The 17,584-nt window shown below is 40.4% G+C and overlaps 1 pseudogene; it reads right to left on the bottom strand.

The window, feature by feature from the left end:
• LOC145406403 (hemicentin-2-like) overlaps positions 1–17,584 on the bottom strand; it is a 664,782-nt pseudogene that overhangs the window by 194,769 nt on the left and 452,429 nt on the right.

The following is a 17,584-nucleotide window of genomic DNA, read 5'->3' as shown; positions in this document are numbered from 1 at the left end:
AGTGTGGGGACTGGGACATAACTATATATATATATATATATATATATATATATATATATATATATATATATATATATATATATATATATAACTATATATATATAACTATATATATATATATATATATAACTATATATATATATATATATATAACTATATATAACTATATATATATAACTATATATATCTTTATTTCTATATATTTATATCTATATATATATATATATATATATATAACTATATATATATATATATATATATAGATATATATATATATTTTATATATATATATATATATATATATATATATTTATATTTAATTGGTAGTGTATCAGAGCAAACCGAGAGAATTGAACAGGTACATCAGTATATATATATATATATATATATATATATATATATATATATATATATAACTGGTAGTGAGTAATGAATATGTATCAGGACAAACCGAGAGAATTAAACAGTTACATCAGTTCACTCCCTCTATTTAATAGAATACCCGTTTTAATAACAATTCATTTTAAACATAACTGTGCTTCAACAGTAGGATTTGCCTGAATAATCGAGTTTTGCCCTAACAAAAGACACATTTTCCTAATCGAGGGGCAGGATTGGAGGGCTGCCGACCCCCAGACCTGTCTTGTAAACATATGTTCCCATGCACAGAGAAAGTGAGGAATTTGTTGCCACGTAAGGTAAAGTAGGTGTATTTTTTCCCTTCAACATCGTTATATATTTATCAGCTCTGGTAAAAAAAGAAAAAAAAATTACTTTCAAATGCAAGAAAAGAAAGAGCTGATGGTTAGAAGAACTTAAACTTTCCAAAAGAAAATTTAAATCCAAATAAAAAATCCGTTCATTTCTAGTTCCTTGGACACATTTAAGAGACTAATGATCAGAGTTCCTGTGTTGGCCAGTTGCATACACGAAGGACTGATTTACCGATTACGTTTCCCAACACACAGGTCACCAGGAAAGGTATAGTTGGATAGTTGTGGTATGCTGACCTGCAGATCATCAAATGATGAAACTAAAGATCATGTTATCTATCACGCAGTGATGATGATTAAGTAACCGTATGAGGTTGTGTCAAGGTTAGTGTAAAGGCAAAGTAGAACACTGCTGCGGGACTGAAAAGTTGAGACCCAGTTCTACTGACAAATTTCGTGCTTAAACCATATCATTTTTTATGCCTTTTTCCATTATTAATTTCCTAGTCCGTTGCAATGCGGCCTTACTACAAGGGAGGATTTAATCATATATCTCACTTTCATCCATGGCGAAATAACGAGATATAATTATTATAAGAACAGTAACACACACACACACACACACACACACACACACACACACACACACACACACACACACACACACACACAAGTTCTGTAGTCTATTCATGTGACTCAACCCGAAATCTCGGCCTTAGGGCGGGAAGGCAGCTTGTTGATTCTTAATGTCTCACAGCCAGTCTTAATTAAATGTTTGAGCACAAAAACATATGCACCATTCTTTTACGGTCAATACATGAATTTTGATACGAGCACCTAGTCAGTCAGGCCTGAGTGACTTCATATCTGCTGCTTTTATTCAAGGCTTCTAGGGAAGAAATTCCTAGACTGAGAGAAGAGATTGCTAACTGCGCATGACAGTAACCTTGATAAACAAAAAAAGGATGGCTTAAAAAGTGCGTAATAATCTAAAGGGGGGAAATATAATAAAAAAGATATTATGTACAAGAAGCCATTATTATGGAGAAAGGGTTTTTACTTTCAAAGAGCATGCCATCACAATCATTTGATTAATAAAATGCTCACTATATATTTGTTAAGAAGCATTTGTTCAATCATTAGCAAAGTAGAAAGACCAATGGCCATATAAGTAATTCAACGTATTATATATATATATATATATATATATATATATATATATATATATATATATATATATATATATATATATATATATATATATAACGAGTTGCATCTATATGCAATAAGTCAGTTTATAACTGTTTTTCTTTATAATGTAATACCGTAATAATTTTATTTTGAATGGAATATGACAAAAAAGAATTTATAACTCTACCTCCAAAGAAGAAAATCAAAAGTATACTAAACTGCAATATTTACGGCTGCCACATCTCGCACTTACTTTACAAGTAATGCCACACATCTCGTTCTTTTAAGAATTGCACTGCTGTCAGGATATGAGGCACAGGAAACGTTACCAAGTATTACACCTCAGGGCTGTGTCCTATCGCCAACTTTCTCCCTTATATTCATTAAAGACCTTCTAAGCTGTACATCTAACCCTATCCACTCGCACACTAATGACTCCACCCTTCAACTTTCAATTTGCTTCCCGTAGAGCCCATCTCGGCAGTTACTCCAACAGTCAAGGGATGAGGCTATGGCACACCTAATGTATGACTTGGCTCATATCTCTGATTGAGTTAAAAATAACCTTGTTGTTTTTACTGGATCAGAAACTCAGTTCTTACATCTATCAACCCGACAAAATCGTCCACAGGATTACCCTCTAATTTTTAACAATATCCAGCTCAATCCTGCACCATCTTTAAACATACTTGGGGTTTCATTCTCTCGGGATTTATCTTGGAAAGAACATATTACCTCTTGTAAATTCTCCCTCCAAGAGATTGGGTGTGCTAAACCGACTCCATATTTTCTTTGCCCCTGCACAGTTGTTGACATTATATACGTGTTTTATTCGCCCCTGTGTAGACCACAACTTTCATGTATGGGGAGGCTCCACACATACAGCTTTTCTGAATAAGGTGGAGTCAAAGGCTTTTCGTCTCATTAACTCTCCTCTTACTGGCTCCCTTCAACCTCTTTCTCTTCGCCACACGGTTGCATCGTTATCTCTTTTCTGTCGCTACTTCAATGGTCACTGCTCTTTCTGAACTGTATGCGTGCATCCCTTCACCATTACGGCAGGCGCGTAGCACTTGTCTAGCAACAATCTCTCATCCCTTTTCTGTCCAACGCTCTAATGCGAGAGTTAACCGTTACTCCCAGTCCTTCATGTATGCAACAAGTCAACTATGGAACTGTCTCCCTCTGTCTGTTTTTCTTTCTGCCTATGTTCTCCAGTCTTTCAAACGCAGTGTGTCCAGGCATCTCGAAATGTGTGGATCTTGACTTTGGCTCTTTATCTTGTTTGTTTTTTTTTTTTTTCTCGGAAGGAACAAGTTGCAGGCTCGTGGCCTTTGGCTCCTTCTTATTTGCTTAAAAAAAAAAAGTTTAGTGAAATTTACTTTGGTAAAATCCGTCTTACGATGCAGGTAAGAAATGAAGCAAGTGATGTGCAGCATTATTTTATCATTCTAATGACTCAACACTTCAGACTATTACGTCGACTTTAACACTGTCTTCACTGAATAGGATTCTTCAAAATATGCTTTATAATAAACTTCTTTTGAAATAATGTTTAATATATGAATTCGCATAGATCCTCTCAATTGTAATGAAGAATGTACCCTCACAGGAACAATAGAAGCATTTAGGTATACTGTATATGTAACCGTGATCCTTTACAGGCAAGTATAGTCAGATTCTCGGCATAATGGTTGGATTCCCATTTAATGCCATATTTTCAAATAATTTCTGAACGTGTCAATCATACAAAGAACTTAAAAATTCTCTGAATAGATCAGGATATACACTGAGAGTATACAGAAACGGCCACATAATATATATTTATTTATAAAGCGTAAGAAGTCAATAAATTGATTTGTAACCGGTAATAACAATAATAAATTTATTTACAGGAGAGCATACAAAGAGTTGCTTTAATACACTGAGCCGTTAAAAGGGTTTGCTGACACGGACACTTAAGAAAAATATCTGTTAAACCTAATTAAGCCTTTAACGTCATACAGTTCATAATTGCCTATGCACAGCCCCAAACATAATAACTGAGTAATTTACGCACAGTATGATGAACATGGTTTAAAACTGGTATACTGTGGTTCATTTTAGTGTATGAATGAAAAAATTCTGAGTTCGTCTTTGTCTCTCTTAAGCGGGCTGCTCGCGTCAAGGAGTAGGCCAAGAACAAGGACTGAGACAGTCACTATAGTTAGCAGTGGCTGCTTCCCAGCACTCCAGCAACTTGTTGGGGAGGGTAATGAGATTATCCCTCAAGTGTTAGCGTCATGGACAAGGGAAATGGGAAGGCGGTGGCTCAATCGGTAGAGAGTTGGCCTGCAGTCCTGACGGACCCGGGTTCAAATCCCGCTGAGGCAGGGAACAGTTTAAGGATTTGAATTTCATAAAATTAGACTTTACTGATCTACCAGAAGGCCCGCCGGCATGTCGTAAAAATACCCCCGCTAATACCAATACACCAGTCCTGTATGAGACAGCCCTAGCATGTATTCAATATGGACGGTGGGTGTTAGCGCCGAAGTGGTGACATGTAGAGGTGTGCGGTATGTAGGAGGACTACTGGGCCTTGAAAGCAGGCTGTGAAGCCTATGCCCAGAGTCGGTCACATAAAAAAAAAAAAAAAAAAAAAAAAAAAAAGGCACAAGTTGGGGAGTCTGGTTGCTCTCCGCCGCACCAAGAGCGTGTTGTTGCGCTACTTCATTCCACAGTCCACGCTCTGTACACATTTGAAGACCATGCTGCCTCACACATCAAGGAGGACGCATTTACTGTGCGATGGTTTTCTAGTTATACTGTTTGGTGGTTAGTTGGCTACAGAGGTAATCACTTGTTTGTAAGAATCATCTTCAAATCCACCTGCATGCCACAAAAGCACTCCAGTTATTATTAGTACACCAGTCCGAGATGAGGTAGTCTATACATATATTCAACAACGGTGTGTATTACCGCCAAATTGGTAATAATGTGAAGGCTTAAGTTTGTTGGGCCTCAGTGAGTGGACTCTCAGGTCACTGCCCAAAATCGAACACAGAAAAGAAACTTGAAAGCGCTTTGAGAGCGCATACCTCCGCCAATGTCATTGCCATTAAAAAGGATCTGGATCTGGATTCGTGGATATACTGTAGGATCCGGATCCGGACTCATGGATATACTGTAGGATCCGGATCCGCCCCAAAACTTAATCAATTCTTTCTTGATCCATGGCCCACCTTTCCACAAAATTTCATTGATATTAATTGAGAATTTTTAGTGATATTGTGCGGGATACTCCGGATCAGGATCCGCCCCCAAATTTAATTTCTTCATTGGCCCATGGCCCACCCTTCCACAAATTTTCATCAAAATCCGTTCATAGACTTTTGAGTAAATCTGGATCCGGATCCGCCTCCAAATTTAATCGATTCTTTCTTGGTCCACGGCGCACATTTCCACAAATTTCATTGAAATTCATTGGGAACTTTTGGAGATATTGTCCGGGATTCTCCGGATCCGGATCCATATCATTTCTTTCTTGGCCCTTAGCCTACCCTTCCACAAATTTCATTGAAATCTGTTCATAACCTTTTGAGTAATCCTGCTAACAAACAGACAAACAAATATACAAACAAGCCAACGCGGGTGACAATATAACCTCCTTGGCGGAGGTAACAAGGAAGAGCATTCAGAGACTGTAATACCTGTGTGACCACAAATTAGTTTAAGGGGCGACCATACGCCATTGCCCTGTGGCCTTAACCTTCGCCAGTTGCTCCCAAAATTTAATCGCCCAAGCTTTGCGTTACCCTGAGCCCTCCCACAAAGTTTACACTATATCAGATCGAAACTGTTATAGTTAAAAGTTACCACGAGGTAATTGAGTCTTAGACTGATAAGTACTAATTTTTCTCCTAGTTCCAAAGTAGAAAGTGGTTCATGGAGATACTTTCTTGTCTGTTACTTACTGCCAGAGTGCTACCATACCATATATCTATCTATCTATAGCCCGACGCCCTAATCCCGCAAAGGGTGGCCGCAGACCAAACGCCTCCAAGTCGCTCTGTCACCCACCATTTGGCTACCCTCCCCCCAGCTCAACCCCCCTCCCTCATACACCTCTCAACTCCATCCCTCCACCTCATCCTCTGTCTACCCCTCCCTCTCCCTCCCTCCACCCTCTTAGTCAGTCTTTCATTCTCCATTCTCTCCACATGTCCAAACCACCTCAGTGTATTTCTCCTAATCTTCTCAACCACATCCACATCCACCCCACAACGTTCCTTCACTTCTTCATTCGTCAACCTGTCCCTCCATGTCACTCCACATGCTCCTTTCAAGTAACTCATTTCCACTGCTCTCACTCTTGACTTGTTCCCCTCTTGCAAGGTCCACGCTTCGCTTCCATATGTCAGGGTAGGGATTACAGTACTATCATGCAGTGACTTCTTAACTTCCATACTCACCTCCCTATTTCTCATCATTGCTTTCAGTGAACTAACAACCTTCCTTCCCTGCTGTACCCTTTCATGCACTTCATCCCCCAAAGTTTCATCCTTACTCATCACACTACCCAAGTACTTGAATGCACTCACACTCTCCATAGCCTCACCATCCAACCTCACTGTACATTCTATGACCTCATTCCTCTCAAACACCATAACTTTACTTTTGTTTACATTAACTTTCAGCTTCCTCCTCCTACACACTGTCCCAAATTCATTCACTAAACCTTGCAACTCCCATTCATCTTCACTCAACAATACTGTATCATTAGCAAACAGCAACACAAGAATCTTCCAAATCTCACCCTCATTCATTAGAGCCACCCCCACATCCACTGCCCTACCCAGCACCTCCTTTACAACCCCATCCATGTATATATTAAACAGCCACGGAGACATCACACAACCCTGTTTCAATCCCATATTGAGATAAAAAAACTCACTCAGCTCACCATCCACTCGGACCGTAGCCCTAGCTCCTTCGTACATACTCTTCACAGGATTCAACAATTTCCCATCCACTCCATATATTCTTAATACCTTCCACATACCTTGCCTATCTATTCTGTCATAAGTTTTCTCCAAGTCCATGAAGGCAGCATACAGTTTCTTTCCCTTCTCTAGATACTTCTCCACTAAACATCTTAGAACAAATATCTGATCTACACACCCTTTTCCCTTCCTAAATCCCCCTTGTTCTTCTCCAACTAGCTCCTCTGTCATATGCCTAACCCTATCAATGAGTATTCTACCATATATTTTATCAGTCACACTAAGAAGGCAAATACCCCTATGGTTACCACATACTTCTCTCTCCCCTTTTCCTTTATATAAAGGAACAATTATACCTGATTACCAGTCCTCTGGAACCCTTCCCTCTTCCCAAGCCAATCTACACAACTTTTATATCCACTCCACAACAATCTCACCTCCATACCTCAGCATTTCACCACACACTCCATCACTTCCTGGGACCTTCCCCAACTTGATCTTCTTCAATGCTTCCACTACTTCCGTCCTACTGATCTCTTCCTCCCTCCTCTCATCTCTTCTTCTCCCAGCCATTCCCCAACCACTTATACTCGCACTGCTGTCACTCTCTACATTCAACAAATCCTCAAAGTGCTCCTTCCATCTCCTCAATTTCTCTCTCTTCTCCACCAACAATCCATTATTCCTATCTTTCACTCCCCTACTATTTCCCTTGCATCTCCTCCTCACTCCACAAACCACCTCACATGCTGCTCCTATCTCTTCCTTAAATATCTTACATACGTCTTCCACCCCTTCCATCTGCTCTAGCTCATACCTTCCCAATCTTTCTTCCACTATACACTTATACTCTGCCATTTTCTCACTATCTTGCAAATTCTTCACCCTTCTCACAGGAGCTGTTTCCTCCTGTCTTCCCCTTCGTCTCCTCAGCCATTTTCTTTGCAGCTTTACCTTGGCCATCACTAAGTGATGGTCCGAGACTCCATTCCCCCACCTTCTCCACACTCTTGCATCCAACACTTGTCTTCTCATTCGCTCACCCACACACACGTAGTTTATCATTGCCTTTCGTTCAACAAGTTCACCATCCATCCTCCTCATTACTCTCCATGTATACCGGTGGATCATCTTATGTCGAAAGTAGGTGTTGGCTATTGCCAACCCCTTACCAGCAAAGATGTCCACCAAAGCACTACCATTCCCCTCTACGTCAGCTGGCACACCCCACTGACCAACCACTCCATCCACTCGCACATTCCCAACTTTGCCATTCATGTCTCCAATCGAAAGCACTCTCTTGCTCCACTCAAATTTGCCCATACATGCTTCCACTCTCGCCCAAAACTCATCTTTCGCTCTTGCCACTCGGTCCTCTGTCGGGGCATACACACACACAATCGCCCATGCTTGTATACCTACATTCATCCTCACCCATACAATCCTTGCACCCACTGTTCCATACTCTCATATATTCTCCTTCCACTTCTTGCTTATCATCAGACATACTCCCTCTCTTGCCCTCTCATTCTCATTAACTCTCGCACATATACCTAAACCATATTCCCATTCTCTCACCCTTTCACCTTTCCATTTAGATCAATCCACTTATATCCACTCTTGCATCCTCAAGCACCTGAACAATCTCTCTCTCTTTCACTTCATCATTCACTCCTCTCACATGACATGTTCCCACCCTCAGAATGTCCTTTGTCCGTTCCTTAGTCGTCAACGTATGGCCCGTCCTGGTCCGAGGCGCTTTATTCGCTTTTTAGTTAGTTCTTTTTACGGGCTGGGGCACTAACCCACCACCAACCCTTTTAGTCGCCTCGTACGACAAGCATGGATACTGGGGGAGTATTCTTGAAACCCCCCTACCCCCAGGGTGTTTTTCTTAATGCCTTTTACCAGGCCTGACAATCATGTGTTTATATACTAAGTCTTTCCTTATTACATATTTTCCGTGCATATTTTCCACATAAATGTTAGACGGGATCTTCTACAATACTGCTACGTGAAAATACAACAGTACGTGTTAATTTTCTGTATGTTAGAAAATATGGAACTCTCAGGAGTCCCATTATAATATTTTTTTAATTGGCTGATTTATTTGATAACATTAACACTCACCACTTGTCACGTAATCAGACTGGTAGTTCCTACAAAATAAGAAAGTTAAACTTACAACCAAGAATTTCACTTCCTCAGAGACTTATCCCGACCAACATCTAAATATCTGCTTGTTCTAGATATCCTTATTTGATGGGAACATGATAGAATGATGAACACTGAATAACATTCCACATATCCATATAAATATTTAATTCTTCACAAGATGCAAAGAATATGAAAGCCACGAATCCTTCATGGTCTTTCCAAATATTGTAAGCCTCCACGCGAAGCTGAAAAAAATAAAATCTTCACAAAAAGCAATCGCTGTACCCTGCCCTAGCAATAAAAACCCCTTTTGCGCCCCCCTCCCCCACCCCCTTTCTCCTCCTCTCACCTTTTTCACTCACCCTCACACGACATTATTGGATCAAAGAACGCTCTTGCTCTGGGTAAGACGCCAGTGAAAGTGTGAAAAGTGAATTTCATTAGAATATTGCTGGTGTGATAAAAGTAATACCAGGTACTTTGTTGTCTTGCCATACTTAGTAATGCGACTGTTCTGCCTACTCTGTGGGTGTTGTAATTATTTTGGGACTGTATGATCCCATCATTAAATAAAAATGACATGCAGTTGGTGTTAATATTATCACATAATTTCAGTATATTCGTGACCACATATGTGAATACAAATTTCAGTGCTGACTTCGGGACAGTTTCTTGCCCTTTTGTATCTTTTCTAGTAGCTCAGTGGCTAAATAAGACAATACTGTCGTCCTACATCCTTTCTATTGCACATCCTTATGACTAGCTTAATTTCCTAGTGTTCATCTCTTGTCATATCTAAGTAATCAAGAGAGGGAGATGACAATTTTTGGCCAAGTTACAGTAAACATAAGGCATGGTCTCAGGATCTGAATTCTGTTCAGCTTCACTACTAGGCCACGAGACTGATCTACACGTAGTAAAAACACCTCCATAAACACCATAACAGTTATGCATGAACCGCATTTAGCAATTCTCGGTTAGACAATTCAGAATGAGTACCAATGCGGTGGTATGTCAAGGAAAACAGTATCTTATGGCTAAGCCCTGCCAGATTTCAAGGAATGACTTATAGGGTTGTAGGATACAGGATGTGTAAGTTGGTATAATGTGCTGGTTGGCATTGTGTGTAGGACAGCATGGTGTGCAGGGTGAAGTGTGACGTGTTGGGCGACATGCTGTGTTGGAAGAACAGTTACGATGTGTAGTGCGACGTCTGTAGGGCGATAGGGTGTTTAGGGTGAAGGATGTTATGATTTTTAGGTGACATGGTGTGTGGAGTCGTATGATGTATAGGCCTACGCTTATATGATTTATAGGATTAGCAGTGACGATGCATGGGGTGACACGTGTAGGGGGTGGGGGTGGAGGTAGAAAAAATGTGAATGGGAATGGGCTAGGGTGATGGGTGGATGGTGGCAGGCAGTGAGCATTGCACCAGTTAAAATGGTAGGGAAGAATTGGCTGGCGTGGGCGTGGCAATGATTACCAGAGCTTTCTCCACAAGGAAAGAGCATAATATAATCACGTGTCACTCGCATACTTGATGACTTACAAAGCGGGCAAAAACAAGCTATTGAATAAATGTGAAAAAAGTTCTATATCTATCTATTTATTGCCAGACGCTTTAATCATGTAAGGGGTGGTCACAAACAAATCGCCCCCATGTCGCCCTGTCTCCGCCATTCCATTGCCCTGCTCCCAGCTCACTGCCCCCTTTCTCATATACCTCTCCACTCCATCCCTCCATCTCATCCTTGGCCTCCCCCTCCCTCTCCCCCCCTCCACCTCACTCACATACACTCTCCTCTTCAGTTTCACACTCTCCATCCTCTCCATGGCCAGACCACCTCTGTGTTTCTCCTAAAGCTTCCTATCACATCCATATCCACACCACAAAGCTTCTTCACTTCCTCATTTGTCAGTCTGTCTCTCCATGTGCCTCCACATGCTCCTTTCAGATAATTCATTTCCACTGCCCTCACTCTTGACTTCTGTCCCTCCAACAAGGTCCAAGCTTCACTTCCATACGTTAGAGTTGGGATCACAATACTGTCATGTAGTAGCTCTTTCACTTCCATGCTCACTTCCCTGTTTCTTATCACTGCTTTCAAGGAATCAGCAACCTTTCTTCCCTGTTGTACCCTTTCAAGCACTTCACCCTCTAAACTTCCATCCTTACTCATCACACTACCCAAGTACTTAAATGCACTCACATTTTCCATTTCCTCCTCATTGAACCTCACTGTACATTCACTGACTTCACTTCTCTCGAAGACCCTAACTTTACTCTTCCCTGCATTCACCTTTAGATTCCGTTTCTTACACACTCTCCCAAAATCATTCACCAAGCCTTGCAGCTCCCCTTCGTCTTCATTTAACAACACAGTATCCTCTGCAAACAACAGTACAGGGAGTTTCCAAACACTGCCCTCTCTCACTAGGGCCGCTCCAACATCCACTGCGCTACCTTGTATCTCTTTTATAACCCCATCCATATACAGATTGAACTACCTTGGAGAAAAGGCACATCGTTGTTTCAATCCAAACTTCAAATAGAAAAAATCACCCAGTTCGCTGTCTATGCACTGTAGCTTAACACCTTCATACATACTCTTCACAGCTGAATAACAGCCCTCTATATTTAGCACCTCCTCAAGGTCCACATAATCATAACTTAGCATCAGAACTGATGGTACGTTCAAGTTTTGTTAGCGTGAATGAACGGAGTATAATTTCTAGTATTTTCTTTTCTCCTCTGCACCACCACCAGCACTACCACCACCACCACCAACAACAACAACAGAAACATTTATTGGTGCAACCATCACTAATTTTTTTCTTCTAGGGTCAGATGTAATGAAAGCTGTTACCATGACCATCCCTGTGACCTACTTATATATTATGAATGTTGCGCAACTCTCTGAGTATGGTTTTCTCCTCCTCATCCCAACCGAAACAAAAACAGCAGACACTACTACTACTATTGCTGCTGCTACTATTGGTACTTACATTGGACCTGTAGGGCGAGTGCATTGCTCTGGCCATCACCCTCCTCATTGCTGGCCACGCAGGTATACAGTCCCCTCATATCTGGTCGCACCTCCACGAGTCGCAGAGTAGCCTCGCCATCACTCACCGCCCTGTCTCCTCCGATCACTGCACGACCCTAAGGAAAATACGGACCTGTTTTATTAACCAATTCAATTGTTGATGTCGTTTATCAATTTATCCTTGTTAACTCTCCATGGTTTTCTTCAGTTTTGGAACCTCCCCCCCAAAAAAAAAGGCATTAAATAGAAGGTTCTATATAATTCCTCTACTTCGCTGTCTTTCATGGGCTGCACAAATTATTCCAGAGATAGCAAGACTAGTATAATCAAGACATAAAAGTAACGAAGAAATTAATCACTTTGTGGGAAATATTTTCCCCCAGAGCAGTTGCGCTCTCTACTTTTATCATAGTTATCCCTGGTTAAAGGCAGAGGAAAACTTGAGACCGTTGTTAATTGTTCATGTGGTTTTTATAACCCAGAAATTACGTTCTCTTTAATTATTCTTGTTATTGATAAATTAAATGCTACTGTGTTTAACCTTCGTGGACAACTATACATTGTAAATACATGTAATGATATGGAATTTTCCACTGACCTAAACTGCGTCTGCGCGTTAGATGACGTGGCGAGTAGGGAAAGATTCTCGTGTTAAGCAGATGTGGAATTAAGGTATTTCACAGTTAAGGGAATATTTGGTTTAACTTTAGTTTAACCCACGCCATCCCAGCGACGTGAATTAACGTCCACACATGATGTGCACTCATGTCCCGGCGACGTGAATTAACGCGGCAACATTGCAAGTTGCATAATGTTCACATTTTTCAAAAATCGCGCCTGATTTTTGTTTTGCCCGCCTACGCAAGCCTCACCTACTCGCCGCCAGGCGGATAATCCCCTAGACCCAGATTAACCCCACCTGACCCTGTGATCATCCACTTACCTGTCAGCAGTCACTAAGGTCAGACATGGCATGTCGTGGGCTGTCAGACGAGGAGATACAAGTCGCCCTGGATACCTTTACAGGGGATAGTGATTCCCCACTGGACGACGACACCCTCGATGTCGATCACGTGCAGCCTGAGGAGGTTACCAGCAGCAGAGATGAAGAGGTCCCTTCCCCAAGGAAAGTCAAATATATAACATATAGCAGGGCAGGGGACGGCCAGCCTGCACCACGTGCTGCATCTAGGCAGCAACACAGACCATCAGATGAGGACGAGGACGAGGATGAGGACAAGGAAGCAGTACATGGTGGCGTATTATCCTGGCTGGAGAAGGAATAGATATCGCCACGTGGGACTGGGACAGACGTCACATCGCGACTGTTCCACAGGTATGTTCCTTCTATGTGTTCTGTGGCAGGAAGTAGTGGTGTGGGGATGGTTAGGGCAGTAGAAAGTGAAAGTGTTGGGGCAGGAGAGCGCAGACAGATTCGTGAAGGCAAGAGTGGTGTGGGGGAGGCAACACGTCCACGTGGTGTTCGTGTTAGGCGTGGTGTGGGTTAGCAGAAAGTGAAAGCACTTGTCTAACATGTAAAGGGGTAATATGTTATATTGGAAGTATTATAAAAGGTGAATAATTAGATTTTGAGTTGAAAAAATAATGTCGGTACCTGAAGTCACGTGGTAGCGCTATTGCTATGCTCATTCTTTTCGTAGAACGTGTACATCTATAAAAGCAATTGTATAACATGTAAAGGGGTAATATGTTATGTTGAAAGTATTATTGCAAGGTGAATAATTAGATTTCGAGTGACCTGAACTCACGTGGTTACGCTATTGCTATGCTCATTCTTTTCGTAAAGCATGTACATGTATAAAAGCAATTGTATAACATGTAAAGGGGTAATATGTTATATTGGAAGTATTATAAAAGGTGAATAATTAGATTTCGAGTGACCTGAACTCACGTGGTTCGCTATTGCTATGCTCATTCTTTTCGTAAAGCATGTACATCTATAAAAGCAATTGTATAACATGTAAAGGGGTAATATGTTAAATTGGAAGGTCAGAAGAGACACTAGGTACGAGTGTGTGGAGTGCAACGTTGCTCTCTGCCTGCAACCGTGCTTCCGTGAGTATCATAATAACAGGCACTATTGAAAGTGTGTGTAGTGTGGTAAGGCCTGTACATACGCGATAAAGTGTCGCTCAGTATCATAATAGTGTCATGTTATCTTATGTGATACTAATCATAGGAGGTTGTATAGTTACTGTAAAGTTAGTATGTAAGTTGAAAAATAGTCTAAGTTGAAAGTCACAGAACATACAGTCAGTAGGTAAATAAGTGCTAGGAAGAATTCTGTTCACGGTGTAAGAGGAGTGGGAAATTCCCCAAGGGCTCTAAATTTAGCCACCAATTATGGGATAAGCTGTCTCCCAGTGTACCACCATCCCACCTCACTCTCTCTCTCTCTCTATATATATATATATATATATATATATATATATATATATATATATATATATATATATATATATATATATATATATATATTAGGATAAGGCTTACTGTAAATCGTGTACTACTGTGAAAGCAAATGTCTAACATGGAAAAGGCCAGAATGTAATGTGAGAAGTACTATACAGGGGTAGAAAATAAATTCAGAGGTGAAAAAATAATAACATGACATGATTTACCTACATAAATTAGCGCTACTTCTATGCTAATTATTTTCATAAATCATGTACTTCTGTAAAAGCAATTGTCTAACATGTAAATGGGTAATATGTTATGTTATAAGTAATCAAAAAGGTGAAAAAATAGAATCTGAGTTGAAAAAAGCATGAAAGACCAAGTTGTCACTTGGTAAATAAGAGCTATTCTTATGCTAATTCTTTTCGTAAAGCAAGTACATCTATAAAACTAATTGTATAACATGTAAGTGGGTTATGTATTATGTTATAAGTAATCTAAAAGGTGAAAAAATAGAATCTGAGTTGAAAAAAGCATGAAATAAAATGATCTCACTTGGTAAATAAGTGCTACTTTTATGCTAATTCTTGTCATAATGCCTCAAAATATGTATAAACAATTGTGTAAAGTTGAAAATGGTATGATGTTATTGTGGAAGTAATAGGGAACATGAAAAAATACAATAGCTGATGAAATAACGATGTTTGTTATCCATCGGTGACATAATCGACCAATTTTGCTAGGGTCGCACAATGGTACATACCTTATTTGTCATTTTTTTCTGTATAAAACCCAATATACTTCTGGTATACATATTTCCAACATATGAATACATGATAATAAATGTATACTGCATCAGTTCAGAGTACCCGTGCCACCATAGAAAACTTACGGCGAAAAGACTACTCACTCATAGAGCATGGCAGTACCTGTCAAATTTACGGGCTCCAGGTAAGCCATTTCTGAACCGAAGGGACACTTTTCTTTGTGATTTTCCTTAGTTTCTGACCAAAAGCGAATGTTTGAGCAAAGAAAAAAAATGGTCCAAAAAAGCCGGGACTGGGGCGGACCAAAGCTCACAAAACGTCGGGATTGGGCGGGTTAAGTAAAACTAAGATTAATTTGTTGGATTCGCCCTGTACATATCATGATGTAATTTAACTGTATTTAGTACTGTAATTAATTAAGAGTTGGCAACTACCATTCTATGATGGAGGTAGATCCTGCCGCACACCTCACTCTGCTCCCAGACCTTGTGGAGTTAGCACTCTGTTCCTAGACATACTCAAGCTAGCACTGTTGTACATAAGCACCTAATGGACGCTTGCTTGCTCAAGCAATTACACTAAGCAGCCCATCGTCATCGGTTATCGATCACTCCCTCTTCACTAGCTAATTAACCCTTACGAATTGGCCAATTCAAGGGGGGATTAGCTATGAGATAGAAGAGAAATAATTATTGTAGGTGAGTTAAGATTAAGTTACGTTTCACCTAACTCTATGAGACTTGTTTGATTTACTTAAAGACAACTTTATGAAAGAGTAACAACCAACGAGTTGTTTACCAGAAATTTCTTACATAGCGGTACCGCAACAGGGATACTGACTTGTATACATTAAATATTTGTCACATGTTTGGTGCCCAGAAAGAGGGCCCCGATTTGTTTACTATAACCTCTAAATATTTTTTCACATTTTTGGTGCCCCGACAGAGTGAGGATAGCCGATGTGTGCCGAGGCGCTGAATGTGTTTAAAGTTGCTTTTGTGGGGCACAGATTACTACCACGCTCGGTTGAAGTGGAAGACGTGGACGTATGTGTCTATAGAGCTCCGGGAAGAAAGGCAAGCACTTTCTCTGAAGATGAAAGGCTGAATGCCGTACTAGACTGGGAGCATGACCGTACGGTCCTGTTCCATGGAGGAAATGATATCCATGAGGACGTGGAGGTCAATGAAGTAGTGGAGAATATTTTAGCAGTGGTAGGAGCCATAGAGGGCTCTTGTAAATCCTCAGTAGCCAAGGAACCTGCCATATGGCTCTCCAGTTTGTTATGGAACATACAAATTAATAAGCAGAGCTGTAAACCGAAAGTTGCAACGGATCAGGAAGGGAAGGGATTTCATACAATTTAATGCCAAGCCCTTCCAAGCAATGTTGAAAGCTGATGGTATTCATTGGAATCGTTATGGTAGGGAAGCGGTTCTGCTGAAATTTATAAATTATGTAGAACATAAGAAAGGAGAATTCTATGCTGTACAAGCTACGGGTGGGCCTATGGAGTATTGAGGTAATTAATTCTGAGCTCAGGGAATATGGGTGTTTTGGCAATTGAGTGTGGGGATGAAATAGAACACTAGAGGTTTAATAACCCCGGGAGATAGGTTGAAATTATAGACCTAATCCCTACACTCCACAGAATTAAATAATTAGCTGAGCTGTAATGAATATTTGGAAATTGAATGGGGGGATAAATGCAACCTTAGACGTTTAATTACCCAGGGGGATAATTTGCACAATGAGGACTTAATCCCTACCCTCTACAAAATTTAAAAAAAATCAAATCATTACTAAGTTGAGGTAAATTTGTGGTTGGAATTCATAATTAAATTACTAAATTAGAATTCAGTTAACATGTCTGTTTCTTTATTGCAAAGATCTTCTAGCAGTAAGGCAGGATGGATAACTAGAGCCATAAATGATTGTAACCAGTCGTTGGACCAAATACCTCTGTCTAAGGAGAGAATAAAGAGTCTCCTAAATATCCTGAAAGATCGATGGAATAAGTACGAAGAGAGTTACATAACTTTAGAAGCGGCTATAGTAAAGGCTGAGAATAAGGAACTCTTAGAGTCAGAAACTACGAAGTTTGAAAACAAATAGAAGAATACTTAACTGTAGTAAATATACTAGAGTCAAAATTTGCTGACACTGCCGCGGAAACACAAGTTGTGGCACAGCAGATTAGAGCTGTGTTACCACAAACAACGCTTCCGGAGTTTGATGGGGAGCAGAACTGGAAATCCTTTTGGGACCAGTTCAAATATTTGGTACACGATAGAACAGATCTC

The sequence above is a fragment of the Coenobita brevimanus genome, chromosome 70 (assembly GCF_032717465.1).
Source record: "Coenobita brevimanus isolate Jiangsu-jjx chromosome 70, ASM3271746v2, whole genome shotgun sequence".
NCBI classification, from domain to species: Eukaryota; Metazoa; Arthropoda; class Malacostraca; order Decapoda; family Coenobitidae; genus Coenobita; species Coenobita brevimanus.
The sequence above is the reverse complement of the archived record's forward strand: the minus strand, read 5'-3'. Positions and strand labels throughout refer to the sequence as shown.